The 15224-nt window shown below is 42.3% G+C and overlaps 1 protein-coding gene across 1 annotated transcript in view; it reads right to left on the minus strand.

Annotated features, from left to right (window-relative positions):
• DTNBP1 (dystrobrevin binding protein 1) overlaps positions 1-14852 on the minus strand; it is a 78660-nt gene extending 63808 nt beyond the window's left edge. The window contains exons 1-2 of the mRNA XM_038768090.1: positions 14834-14852; positions 4799-4932 (exon numbers count right to left, since the gene is read on the minus strand). The gene's annotated coding sequence lies outside the window, so the exon portion shown is untranslated. The remainder of the gene's footprint in view (positions 1-4798; positions 4933-14833) is intronic.
• Positions 14853-15224: the final 372 nt, after the last annotated feature.

Raw genomic sequence — 15224 nt, forward strand, 5'->3', positions numbered from 1 at the left:
CAGTAGTCCAGACGGGATAGGATGAGAGCTTGAATGAGCAGGGTAGCGGTTTGGATGGAGAGGAAAGGGCGGATCTTGGCAATGTTGCGGAGCTGAGACCGGCAGGTTTTGGTGACGGCTTGGATGTGAGGGGTTGAATGAGAGAGCGGAGTCGAGGATGACACCAAGGTTGCGGGCTTGTGAGACGGGAAGGATGGTAGTGCCGTCAACAGAGATGGGAAAGTCAGGGAGAGGACAAGGTTTGGGAGGGAAGACAAGGAGCTCAGTCTTCGACATGTTGAGCTTTAGGTGGCGGGCGGACATCCAGATGGAGATGTCCTGAAGGCAGGAGGAGATGCGAGCCTGGAGGGAGGGGGAGAGAGCAGGGGCAGAGATGTAGATCTGGGTGTCATCAGCGTAGAGGTGATAGTTGAAGCCGTGGGAGCGAATGAGGTCACCAAGGGAGTGAGTGTAGATTGAGAACAGAAGGGGACCAAGCACTGAACCTTGGGGAACTCCCACAGTAAGAGGATGGGAGGGGGAGGAGGAGCCTGCAAAAGAGACTGAGAAAGAACGACCGGAGAGATAAGAGGAGAACCAGGAGAGGACGGAGTCTGTGAAGCCAAGGTCAGATAACGTGTTGAGGAGAAGGGGGTGGTCCACAGTGTCAAAGGCAGCTGAGAGGTCGAGGAGGATTAGGACAGAGTATGAGCCGTTGGATTTGGCAAGCAGGAGGTCATTGGTGACCTTTGAGAGCGCAGTTTCCGTGGAATGAAGGGGACGGAAGCCAGACTGGAGGGGGTCGAGGAGAGAGTTGTTGTTGAGGAATTCTAGGCAGCGCGTGTAGACAACTCGTTCAAGGAGTTTGGAAAGGAATGGTAGGAGGGATATGGGACGATAACTAGAAGGTGAGGTGGGGTCAAGAGAGGGTTTTTTTAGGATGGGAGAGACATGGGCATGTTTGAAGGCAGAGGGGAAGGAACCAGTGGAGAGTGAGCGGTTGAAGATGGAAGTTAAGGAGGGGAGAAGGGAAGTGAAATGACTTCTCCAAGGCACAGAGCAGTTAAGTGGTGGAGCCAGGATTAGAACCCAGGTTCTTCTGGCTCCCAGGCTGGTGCTCAATCCAATAGGCCACACTGCTTCTCAGCATTTGGATGGCAGTGGCAGTCCCTTAATGGAATACATACATCTATCCATGGAAACACTTGAACAATGCATATGCTTCCTATGGTTAAGGGCTTCCTGGGGAAGCAGCTAATCAAGGACTTGGCTCAAGTTTCACGGGTAGTCCTCCACCAGACATTGGTAAATGAACAAACCAAGTTAGAGACAAAAGGCTGAGTCACTGGACTTTTGAAACCCTTCTCACAGCTGGTTTGGAGGCAGGAGAGCAAAACAATACCCACCTTACATAGAGACTGCCTTCAGTCCCAAGTTAGCAAAATCCAGTCAAATTTTTTCTTGGAGGCATGGAAGCTTCAAAATGAAACCAAATGGGCTTAACTATAAACTTCATGAAAGAATGGCAAAATATTGTCCTCCTGCAATATTTAAACAGCACTTTTACTTGTCATAATAGTCATTATATGCTAGCTTCATAATGTGTTTTTAAAAGACCTGAGAGGGAAAATGTATGTCCCTTAGTTTAGATTTCCCCAGTTGCCAGAAGCAGTTGCCTTGTCAATTTTCTTTCAGCTATTACAAAGCGCAAGGAACTTCAAAATGAAAATCCCCAAACAAAATAGCATCCGGTTCAATCCAACCACTGCACTTTAGTAAGCAGGCGAAAGAGACATTTTATCATTTTCTCCACAGGGGAGAAATAAAATAAAACAGGGTTGCATTAATAAATACATCTTCTGTGTACTGCCAAGAATGAACACATTTAGCATGAGGCCCATGTAATAGGTTGGAACTACAGGTTGAATGCCTTCCAAGGTATGATAATCTTCACAGGGGGCAGCACCCTGCCTCTACAATCAGAAGCCACTTCTCTGGGAGAAATCCAAACCAAACTGCTAGGCAATAAGGCTCTTTTTAAGCAACTCATTCAAAATACCATACAAAACAGAGGTATTTCTGCTATAATCAGTGGTATTACTTGAGCACTTACTGTGTTTGCAGCATTGGAATAGTAAACTCTTGCAGCAGAGTTGGAAGTCATGTCTATATAGCCCAGTAGCTGTAGCCTTGAACAACCTCACATTACGGGAAAAACACTTTACAGAAATCATTCATGAAATGGGAAAGAATGGGTAAAGTGGGTAGATGGTTTGAAGCCACCACCCTGACAGACATTTTTCAATACTAACTCTTGTATTCTCATGTCGGCTGGGAGCAGAGCGTTCCACACTCTTGAGACTCACTGTTATTTCGCTGTATTAAATACTGAACAGTGGCAACCCATAAAGAAAATAAAGCACTGCCTAGTACAAAACGGTCGAGGCAAGGCTGGAAAATGTAGCAGCATCATGCTTTGACTAATGCTCCATTAGTTTCTTCCTACTCTGAATCAACTTGCACTGTGGAACTACCCCTGCGCTTAGCAGAGTGTTTGGTACATAGGAAATGCATAATAAATACCATCGTCGTTATTATTAGGTTAAATCCTGAACATATTCATGTCAGGAGAAGCATATTCTGGAATACTTCCAGCTAGTTATAGCCAAATCATGTCAGGAAAAGTTGTGGTAGAGCAGAAATAACTGTATTTTAAAAGTAAAGTACTTGACTTTTAGACACTATCAATCCTCTCCTTTCTATTTGGCTTCTCTCCCATGACAGCCCAGCCAGAATAGCTTTGTAGATAGGGAACCTGTCTACCAACTCGGTTATATTGTACTCTCCTTGAAACTTGGTACAGTGTTCTGCACACAGTAAATGCTCTCTAAATATGATTGATTGCTAATAATAATAATAATGGCATTTATTAAGCGCTTACTATGTGCAGAGCACTGTTCTAAGCACTGGGGGGGGGGTTACTAGGCAATCAGGTTGTCCCACGTGGGGCTCACAGTCTTAATCCCCATTTTACAGATGAGGTAACTGAGGAACAGAGAAGTTAGGTGACTTGCCCAAAGTCACACAGCTGACAATTGGCAGAGCCGGGATTTGAACCCATAACCTCTGACTCCAAAGCCCGTGCTCTTTCCACTGAGCCATGCTGCTTCTCTATGTGACCCCCATTTTGAAGATGAGGAAACTGAGACCAAGAGAAGTTAAATGCTTTGTGCAAGGTCACTCAGCAGGCAAGTGGCAAGACTTGGGATTAGATCCCAAGTCGTCTGACTCCAAGACCTTTGCTCTTTCCAATAGGTCACGCTTCTCACTAAACTCTCACAGTCTTATATCCCAAAGCTCATTTTCAAGATTCCTTGCCCCAAACCTCAGTAGACCAAGTGTTAAGGCTGCAATGTGTGCTTAAGATATTGTAAAACATCTTTCCACTGTACAGGTTTCAGGCCAATGATATTCCTATTTCTCTAACATCATTTTAAAATGAGTAAATCAACACAACACATATTGCTCAAAATATAAATTATGCACCACTTAGCAGATTGCTAATATGTTCTACATTATTCATCAAAAGGAACCTATGATTTGCTATTTGTTACATTTGACAGAGTAAAATCATTCAATCCTTTTACTGCTAGCATGCTGAGTTAAGCTATTTTTAGCATGACTGATTGCTTAACTTAATAGTTTAACCTATCTAAATAAATTGCTTCCACCAAGAACTTTCCTTTGAAAACATACGTATGCTGTCATGCTTTTTTGTACTGAATGAGATTCTACTTAAGCCTTCAGAAAGATCCCTGTCCATAAATGGATGGAATTGTGTGTCATATTACAACACACCTAAAATTTATGGCATATAAATTAACCCAAGGTCTTGATGATGATTCTGTGCATTTAGAATTTCAATCAGTTAAAAGCATTTGCTGAAGGTGCATTGTGTGCAGTGCACTGTACTAATTCCTTGAGAGAATACAAGAGTTCAGGGACAGGATCCCTGCTCTCAAGGAGATGGAGATGGACAGAGTATAATTTACTGAACAATGAGAGCGAGAATGAAAACATGACTATGCAGAGGAGAAGGTGCTTAATTAGTAGTGGGTAAAGCCAATATGTAGCTAGATGCCAGGGCTGCAAAAGTGCTGAGGTGCTTAGTTGAGAGGAAACTGCATGAAAGAAGAAAAATCAAGGAAGGCTTCCTGGAGAAGGTGGGGAGAGAAGGGGTTGGATGTTCCAGGCAGAAGGGGGAATACCAGAGGTGGAAAAGACTAGTCTGAGGTTGAAACAGTAAACTGACTGGAAAAGAATCAAGAGTGTTATCTGGGATGTCCTTGAGGGCCAGGAGCATCTCTACTTACTCTCCCAAGTGCTTAGTACAGTGCTCTGCACACAAAAGGCACTCAATAGGCTCTCACTGACTATAGTGAGAGACTGAATAAAGGAGATGCAATGGTTAGGAATTTGCTTAAAATGTCTTAGAACAGATTGGTAGCACAAATACCAAAAACATCCCTTACTTGCTAAAGGCTATTGGCCGAATTATTTTAACTTTGCCCCTCTCCATCTTCTAAACAGGAAAAGGTAAATATCCACCTCATAGGTAAGGATGTTGTGCACAACCAATAGGCACAACACATTTGGCAAGCATAAAAATTTGTAAATTTTAATACTTCCTCCGGCCCTGCCCACCAAATTCCTCAAATTCCAAGAATATTTGGAAGTTATTTTAAAGTTAACAATATTTAAATCGATTGGCCCATATTTTTTAATGCATTTATATGTATTTACTTCAAATGTTAACTCACCTTTTATTTTTCTTGTAATTTTCCAGTTGCTGGGACTGAATGTGCTTGTATCTCTCTAATTCACACTGCTCACATATATCCTCGAGATGCAACAGGTGGCTTTCTAGCACCACAAAATATCCTTCTAATTGGGCTAGAAAACAGCAAAAATGACTATCTTTATCATCATCATCACTATGGCATTTGTTAAACATCAAGCACTGTTCTAAAGTGCTGGGGTAGATACAAGATAATCCGATTGGACACAGTCACTGTCCCACTTGGGACTCACAGTCAAAGGGGGAGGGAGAACAAGTTTTGAATCTCCAATTTATAGATGATGAAACTGAGGCCCAGAGAAATTGCCCAAAGTCACACAGCAGGACAATGACAGAGCCAGGGTTAGAACCTAGGTCCTCTGACTCACAGACCCAGGCTCTTTCCGCTAAGCCACAATCCTTCTCTAGTGATGATAATAATGATAATAATAATTGCATTTATTAAGCGCTTACTATGTGTAAAGCCCTGTTCTAGTGCTGGAATGGGCAATTGGTAAATTTTGTTACATTATTTCTGTGTTAACTGAAAGCCGCCAATTTTTCTCTGTGCAGATGGAGATTGTTGGTTGTGATTGAGACTCTGGTCAAGGAAGACAGCGGTGAGGTTGGAGCACTGTACCAAGCGTTCAGGTGAGTACAGTAGAGTTGGAAGACATGTTCCCAGCCCACAGCGATCTTACAGTCTACAATGGGAGATTTACGATGATGAGTGGATTTGGAAGGGCCCATGAGGAGACAGGGTTAGCCACTTTCACCTTCAGGTGCCACTGGGACATCGAGATAGCGATGTTCTGGACACAGGTAAGGGAGTTGGAGGTCAGGCCTGGTGAGGTAGAGACTCAGGGGCCTGGAGGAGGAAGTGGAAGAGAAGGAGGAGGAGGGAAATGTATTTTAACCCCTGCAGATTTGAGTGCAGCTGGGAGAGAAAAAACTTTTAACTGGGGCTGGGCAGGGCAACCTACTTCTTGCTTCATAAACAAGCATAATCTTTAAATGGGAACAAGTTACAGTTCCGTTCCATGTATGGGAAGCAATAATTTTTTTTTTAATTTGAATTTTTTGAATTTTTGAATTTTGAATTTCAACTGACCAGCTGCTGATGCAGAAATCAAGATGCATTTCTCACATTCTGTCTATGTGCCTGTCCTCTATATCTTGATCTTTGGGGTTTGTCTTACACCAAATTTGGTTTTTTTGTCGTTTTTTTTTAATCTTTGTCTGTAACTTGACTCAACTCCCTGCTGGCCCAGAATTCACTGCTTATACTGCTCATCCGATTCCCCGAGGGCTGCTTACGCACATCAGAACCAGCACCAAGGGGTCAAACACTTTCCTCTGCCTACCCAGGCTCCTTTCCCAACCAATTAATCGATCACATATACTGAGTGTTTACTGTGTGCAGAGCTCTGAACTATGGAGAGTTCAGTATAACAATATAATAGACATATTCCCTGCCCACAACTAGGTTACTGTCTAGAGGGTTTATGCTCTCCCTCTCCAATATCCCTGGAATTAATCTGAACAGAGCAATGTGGACCACTGGCCAGGCACATTATGTAGCAGCAGTAGCAGCAGCAGCATTTATTGAGCAACCACTATTGAGAAGCAGCGTAAGCTAGTGGGTAGAGCCAAGGCCTGAGAGTCAGAGGACCTGGGTTCTAATCCTGACTCTACTACCTGTCTATTGTGTGACCACAGGCAAGTCACTTAACTTCCCTAAGTCTAAATTCCCTCGTCTGCAAAATGGGGTGTCAATGCCCGTTCTCCCTCCTATTTAGACTGTGAACCCCCTGTGGGACAGGGACTATGTCTGATCTGATTATACTCTATCTACCCCAGTGCTTAGTACAGTGTGTGGTACATAGTAAGTGCTTAATAAATACCTTTAAAAAAAACTTTGTGCAGTACACTATACAGGTGCTTTGGAATTTCAGGGAAGTGGCCTATTTCATCTCCCCTCCCAGGCACAGGGCACTTATCTGTAATAAATTTACAAATCTGTAATTTATTTATATTAATGTCTGTCTCCCCCTCTAGACCGTAAGCTCATTGTGGGCACGGAATGTGTCTGTTTATTGTTATATCATACTCTTCCAAGTGTTTAGTACAGTGCTCTGCACACAGGAAGTACTCACTGAACCCGACAATGAATAAATGACCACAAGGAGCCTCCCCTCTAGCAGGGGAGAGACAAAAAAAATCAGCTTGGAGCCTCCAAAACACACCTGTCCTGCCTCCAGTTAAGGGCCAACTGCCTACAGGAATACGAACATTTTGAAGGCTCACTGTCTAGTTTTGCCTCGAAATCCACCACAAGAACCGTAACATCAGGACAACCACATGACTGAAAAAACAAGCTTCTCCACTTCCTACTGCAGCCCTCGCTGTTGCCTTGTGGGGATTTCGGGGTGCCATTCCCAGAGACCAGGAAGTCTGACAGTCATCATCATCAGATACCACTCGGGTCAGATCACGGGGTTTGGGGGCAACCAGACAACACCACAAGATTATCTCTGCTTCCTGACCTCATTGGGGATGCACTGTGGGTTAAACCCCAGAAAGAGGGGGAGAGGTTGATGTTGCTGGAACTGGTTCTCTCTGCTCTGAGAGTTCAGCTTCACAGGCAAAATGAAGAGTCGGCACCCACATCCACTGGAGCCAGCCAAGACATGCTCAAGGGAGAGGGTACGAATGATACATAAGTCGTCAAATGATTCAGAGAGGTAATTGAAAAATACAGATTTGCTAATATGTCAAAAAAAAAAGGTGGGGGGGGAGACAAGCAGGTTCCCAGTGTCACATTCATTCACAATCCCCAGGGTCTAAGGTGACCAGCATGGCATCACTGCTTAGAATTTCATTCACATAAAAAGGAGGATGAACTGAGGAAGAGTTAAGTTATGTGCGGGTCAGGGCAGGAGGGGGAAGAAGTACTGGGAAAAAGGCTCTGACTAAATTGTTTTCTCCTTAGTATCTTAGGTCATCATTAAAACGCAGAGAAAACTATCAGCTGTAGCCTGGTGACTGGTACGATTTGACACGTGAGAAAAGCCCATAATCAAGTCCCAATCTCTCATGACGGTTGCAGCAGAAGACAAACTCTGCTGTGTCCTGTCAAGTACAAAGGATAATCACAGTGATAGCAGGAATTGAAAGCCCATCTTCCTCTCCCACTTGTGACAGGAAGGAATTAGAAGAGTAACAGGACTGCATTTTATATAAAGTCTAGTCAGCACAAAGCTACCCATAGATGCTAACAATAATAATAATGATAATAGTGGTATTTGTTATGTGCTTACTATGTGCCAAGTACTCTACTAAGCACTAAGGAAGATTTAACAGGCTGGACAGAGTCCATGCCTCACGTGGGGCTCACAGTCTTAATCTCCACTTTGCCAACGAGGGAACCGGAGCCCAGAGGAGCGAAGTGACTTCCCCAATTTTCCCACAGCAGACAAGTGGCAGGGCTGGGATTAGGGCCAGGCTCATGTTCTTTCCACTAGGCAACACTGCTCCTGAATCCCACATGTGAATTCTCATACATTTCAATCAAATGAGAGTGAGCTCAAAATGGTCAGGTCATGCCTGGGTATCTTCATCCTCATCTCCCTCTTAGACTCCGGGGTGTAGAGAGGATCCATTCATTCATTCAATCATATTTGCCAAGCACTTGCTGTGTGCAAAGCATTGTACTAAGTGATAGGGAGAGTACAATATAACAATAAGCAGACACAGTCCCTGCTCACAGGGAGCTTACAGTCTACAGGGGGAGATGTATACAAATAAATATATAGATTACAGATTATTCTGGGACTTGTTCTGAACCAGTGTTTCCCCGGGGGCTGGAGAAGCGAAGTATGCAGGTTGGGCTGAAGTGGAAAGCGGCAATATAAGGCAGGAGGGTGAGAGCTGTTGAGTGCTTTAAAGCCAATGGTGAGGAGTTTCTATTTGACATGGAGGTGGACGGAGGCTCTTGAGGAGGGGGAGATGGGGACCGAAAGGTGTTTTAGAAAAATGATCCAGGCAGCAAAGTGAAGAATGGATTAACGTAGGTTGAGCCAGGAGGCAGGAAAGTCGGCGAGGGAGCATGTGCAGTAGTAAAGGTGAGGAAAAAAGTGGTTGTATCAGAGTAGTAGCAGTTTGGATGGAGAGGAAAGGGTGCGTTTTAGTGATGTTGTGAAGGTAGAACCACTACGATTTGGTAACAGATAGCATAAAAGTAAAGCTTACTAAAGAAACTGTAAGCTCCTTATGGGTAAGGAACATGTCTACCAACTCTGTACTCTCCTAAGTGCTTAGTACCATGCTCAACACAAAGTAAGCATTCAATAAATACCATTGATTGATTAAATAAACTACAGAAACACAAGCCTTAGCTGTCAGCCATCACTTAAAAGCTGACATATCAAACACACTTCTGTAAAAGAACTAATCAGATGGGGCAATGTGTTGTTTAGAAAACAAAATGGAGTTACTGAAGCTGAGTTGTACAATAAAGGTAATTCTGTTATTTTGTCACACTGTCTGCATTACTGATAGGTTAAAGCAGAAAAAAAAATTTAAAAATGGTAATTTAACATTTAGTTTGCTAAAGAGCTGAAATCATTGTTCAATCTAGACTGTGGGCCCATTGTTGGGTAGGGATTACCCTTTCTGTTGCCGAATTGTACTTTCCAAGCGCATAATACAGTGCTTTGCACACTGTAAGCACTCAATAAATACGATTGAATGAATGACTATGATATGGTAAACAACTTCACATGGCTTTAAAAAAAATCCAGGTACCATTAGCTTTTAACAAAGTTTCATTGTTTATAATAACTGAGCAAAGACAACCATAGCATTGTACTAAACAAAAATGGAAATTAAGTGACAGATTTCCAGTGATTTATTGTTTCCAAAACAATTCAAATACAAAAGCCAAACATAAACAAAGACAAATTTGAAATCAAACTTAGAAGTAATGTACCCAAAACACTGGCAGGACTACATAACTAAAAATATGCCTTTGTAAGAGGAAAAAATTCATCCTCTTTCTTGCTATAATAACAGCATATGTCACTTTTAGCAATCAATTGGAATGCCTGTCAGTTGTGTCACTAAAGCTTCACAAATCTCTGTGAAGATTTTCCCAGAGGAGGAGTGATTTTGTTTGGAATTTCTTTGTGGAGCTTGTTGAAGATATGTATTATCCAAAGCATAACCTTTAACATGAAGATCTGATGAAAACATTCAAATTCATAATCAGGTATGTTTCTATTCTACAACTTTTCATTTATCTCCCACAGTTTCTCAAGAATCTTTTCTTTGGCTGCAAGCCTAGTGGGAAGAGAGACTACATCTAATTAACCTTTGGACATAGCTCCTCTGAAATACGGGCTTACATTATGTGTTTTATAAAAATAACTTTAAATTGCGTATTATAAATGATTTATTTATGGTAATGTCTGTCTCCCTCTCGGACTATAAGCTCGCTTTGGGCAGGGAAGGTGTCTGCCAACTCTGGTATACTTTTTTAATGTATTTCTTAAGTGCTTACTATGTGCCAGGAACTGTACTAAGCATGGGACAGACACAAGCTAATCACGTTGAACACAGCCCCCGGCCCGCAAGGGGTTCACAGTCTTAATTTCCATTTCACAGATGAAGTAACTGAGGTCCAGAAGTGCCCAAGGTCACACAAACAAATGTTGTACTTTCCCAAGCGCCTAGTACAATACTGTGCACACAGTAAGCTCTCAATAAATTCCACTGATGATGTGATGATGAATACTGTTAGAGAAACAGGGGTCATCCTTCCCATAGCATTTATGTAGATACAGTGCATCAGAAGGAACCGTTTTGCTCAACTGTCTGGTGTACATTCATGGCCTGAGCTTTACAACACAAGTTTCCGATAACACCAGGTTTGGGAAAAACCCACAGGGTAGAGAAGAACAAGCCAAGTTGTCAGATCCTGCTGTATGTAAGATTCTCTCTGTGGGAGCAGGTCTTAACTCACTTGTATCCTGACATCGGACATTAGCGGCAAGTATATTGGCGAGTCACTGCAGCAGTAAACACTATACACTGTGCCCTGAAAGTTAATGAGCCATCTACTTTATAGAACAAAGTAGCAGCAGTCATACTAGTAGTATTAATAGTACCAGCTAGCCTGGTGGAAAGAGCATAGTTTGGGAATCAGAGGATCTTGGATTCTAATCCCGACTACGCCAACAGCTTGCTGTGGGACCCTGGGCAAGTCACTTAACTTTGCTGGTCCTCAGTTTCCTCAACTGCACAACAAGAATTAATAATGATGGCATTTGTTAAGCGCTTACTATACGCAAAGCACTAGACTCCTTAGACTGTGAGCTCCGTGGGGCACCACGACTGTGTCCCACCTGTTGACTTGTAACCACCCCAGTGCTTAGAACAAACGCTTGACCCACAGTAGGAACTTAAATACCAAAATAAAAGTGGCAGTAGAATGCTGCTGTCGTTTGAATGCAAAGACGATGTTACTGACAAGAGATACTATCCACTTATCTAAATTCATTCATTCAATTGTATTTATTGAGCGCTTACTGTGTGCAGAGCGCTGTATTAAGCACTTGGAAAGTATAATTCGGCAACAGAGACGATCCCTACCCAACAACAGGCTCACTGTCTAGACCAGTGCAGGATTTAAATGTGCTGAAAGGGTCGGGAAGCTCTTGTTCTTTAAAGTGTCAATATAATGAGCAACTACTATTATATATTTTGTAGTATACGCACTACTATGAATATTGTCCACATTTAAAAAGAGAAGATAGATACCAAAGCCTCTAACCGTTCAGCGGGTTAAGTCAATCTAAGGCAGAGGTGGGGTAATTATCTCTTCTAACTTCACTTTGTGCTACCTAGAAATTAACAGCACTTTGCATTTTAAATTACCAGTCTTTTCCTTCAGGTTCAGGTAAGAAAGAGAGGAGCATGGGCTTGGGAGGACCTGGGTCCTGATCCCCGCTCTGCCACTTGTCTGCTGGGTGAATTTCGCTTCTCTGTGCCTCAGTAATCTCATCTGTAAACTGGGTACCTCACATGGGAACTGGACTGTGTCCAACCTCCTCAAAAATCTCCAGTGGCTACCAATCAATCTGCACATCAGGCAGAAACTCCTCACCCTCGGCTATAAGGCTCTCCATCACCTTGCCCCCTCCTACCTCACCTCCCTTCTCTCCTTCTACAGCCCACCCCGCACCCTCCGCTCCTCTGCTGCTAATCTCCTCACTGTGCCTCATTCTCGCCTGTCCCGCCATCGACTCCTGGCTCACGTCATCCCCCGGGCCTGGAATGCCCTCCTTCTGCCCATCCACCAAGCTAGCTCTCTTCCTCCCTTCAAGACTCTACTGAGAGCTCACCTCCTCCAGGAAGTCTTCCCAGACTGAGCCCCTTCCTTCCTCTCCCCCTCGTCCCCCTCTCCATCCCCCATCTCACCTCCTTCCCTTCCCCACAGCACCTGTATATATGTATATATGTTCATACATATTTATTACTCTATTTATTTATTTATTTATTTTACTTGTACATATCTATTCTATTTATTTTATTTTGTTAGTATGTTTGGTTTTGTTCTCTGTCTCCCCCTTTTAGACTGTGAGCCCACTGTTGGGTAGGGACTGTCTCTATATGTTGCCAACTTGTACTTCCTAAGTGTTTAGTACAGTGCTCTGCACACAGTAAGCACTTAATAAATACGATTGATTGATTGATTGATTGATTGATTGATTGTATCTACCCAGGCATATAGTATGAGCTTAACAAACTTCATTAATAAAAAAAGAAAAGAAAAATAACGTGGATAGAAATAAAAACCCAAGCAGCCCTAAAATATGGAACTTGCTAGAATTGGAGTGCCCTCTAGTGATTATTTAGAGATATACAATTCGATTTCTTTTAGTCAACTACCACAAAACCCACTTAGCAACAACTGCACTTCTTGAATGAGGGTATTAAAAAAATCTAAGCAAAGGTAAACTAATCTATCACTTACCATTGTTAGAGACCATGCTAGTTCTAAAGAACTGTTTCATTATCCTTGATAATAATTTGAATAATAATAATAATGGCATTTATTAAGCGCTTACTATATGAGAAGCACTGTTCTAAGCACTGGAGGGGATACAAGGTGATCAGGTTGTCCCACGTGGGGCTCACAGTCTTAATCCCTATTCTACAGATGAGGTAAAGGAGGCTCAGAGAAGTTAAGTGACTTGCCCAAGGTCACACAGCAGACATGTGGAGGAGCCGGGATTAGAACCCTTGACCTCTGTCTCCCAAGTCCATGCTTAAAAAAAGGCAGGAAGAACCTTTCCTTAGTACTTCACTGATCGATTCAAGAGAAAGACAAAATTCCTTCTACTTCCTTTTTCATTACAGTTTAACAATATGTCTTTGGATTTTTCAGGTAAAAGGACGTTACTATAGTGGTTAGTTTGAGGCCCTAACAACACAAATTGTCTTCCACTGACTGTGTACATTCAAGAGGGTAGTATATTAATTGTATTTGTTAAGCGCTTACTATGTGCCGAGCACTGTTCTAAGTGCAATAGTGTGGCCGAGAGGAAAGAGTATGGGCCAGAGGATCTGGGTTCTAATTCTGTCTCTACCACTTGCCTGCTCCGTGACGTTAAGTAAGTCACTTCACATTTCGGTGCCTCAGGTTCCTCATCTGTAAAATAGGAATTCAATACCTGTCCTTCCTGCTACTTAGTCTGTGAGCTCAGTGTGGGACAGGGATTGGGTCTGCCCCGATTATCTTGTATCTCTCCCAGCCTTTTGTACAGAGTTTGGCTCATGGTAACCGCTTAACAAAACCATAAATATTATTATTATAAAGAGCCAAGATTCAAAATGGAAATGCTCTGACATTACTTTGTACTCCATTATTTCCTGAATAATAATTTGGGAATGTGGAAAAAAGAAACCGACAATCAATAAAGGGAATCAGTGATGCTTAAATAATTCAAGAGTCTACAATGGATGAGGTAAAGTTACGAGAGTATTTTTAAATGCTTACTGCCTCTTCCTTACAGCGTAGAAATAATTCCACAGAAGCCATGGTAATAAAACAGTCCTGATTTAAAAAAAATTCAAAAGGATGTGGCCTCTAAAAGTACCAGCTTCACTTACAATTTACAACTTGGTTTAAAAGCGAGACAACACAATAAAATAATCCTGGCAGGATCAGAAGAAATGGAATTTCTAGTTCAAACTGCTTTCTGGGAAATCAATAACTAAAGAGATAAGAAAACCGCTGAGGGGAAAAATAGCTCTGGGGTAGAAACAAGTTAATCAAGTTGGACACAGTCCATGTCCCACATGGGGCTCACAGTCTTAATCCCCATCTCACAGTTGAGGCACACAGAAGTGAAGTATCTTGCCCAAGGTCACACAGCAGACATACGGAGGAGCCAGGATAAGAACCCAGGTCCTTTGGGCTCCCAGGTCTGTGCTCTATCCACTAAGTCACAACAGCTATCTGTGTCACCTATACAAAGGTCGCTCCTAGGAGTGATTCTCCCAAATTAACCTGATTCTTCATCCTGATCCTTAACTGGAATTTCTGGCTGCCCGTTCCTCTGCTATGCCAATTAAAGCCTTTACTTCAATCAACATTATTTACGGAATTGTATTTACAATACAATTGAATTTACTTGAACATGAACATAAATTTTAATGGCTTTCAAATTATCCCTAAATGTTTCTAATTCACCTTACAATATTTAAAGTTCAAATAATTCAATCATTTCAATTGAAATAATTGCTAAAGAAGTTGCTTTCCCTGTCTTTTATTTGATTTTGAGGGTGTCCGTCTCTAGACTGTGAGCTCACTGTGGGCAAGGAACATTTCTACTGGCTCTGTTATATTGTACTCTCCAAAGCGCTTAGTACAGTGCTCTCTGCACACAGTCAGTGTTCAGTAAACATGACTGACCATTGGATGAACTATTTTAAGAATTGTAAATCCTTTACCTCTCCAGCACTTGCACACTCCTTGGCTCCTTTATGAAGAGCTGCCCAAGTATCTTCATACCTAAACAACAGAAAACATTTGTTACAACCAGACCCTAGTATAGGCTTAAAAAGTATACTCCAGTGGCTTTGGCTAATATCCGTCTCTAATTCAGGTAGGATTTTAGGGACAGATATTACCCAAAGCCACTGGAAGGTTGCACAACTATTTGTCAATCTCACCTATTCTAAAGACAACAGCCTATGCCTTTTTGCTTCTAAGAAACTAGAGAATTTGGGGATAATTCCCAATTCAGAAAATCCAACTAGATACCACCACCTTCTTCCTTGTCTCAGAGTTTCCAAAATGCTACCATGCCAATCCAGGTACTTATCCTATCAATCGTATTTA

The sequence above is a fragment of the Tachyglossus aculeatus genome, chromosome Y2, assembly GCF_015852505.1.
Source record: "Tachyglossus aculeatus isolate mTacAcu1 chromosome Y2, mTacAcu1.pri, whole genome shotgun sequence".
Taxonomy (NCBI): Eukaryota; Metazoa; Chordata; class Mammalia; order Monotremata; family Tachyglossidae; genus Tachyglossus; species Tachyglossus aculeatus.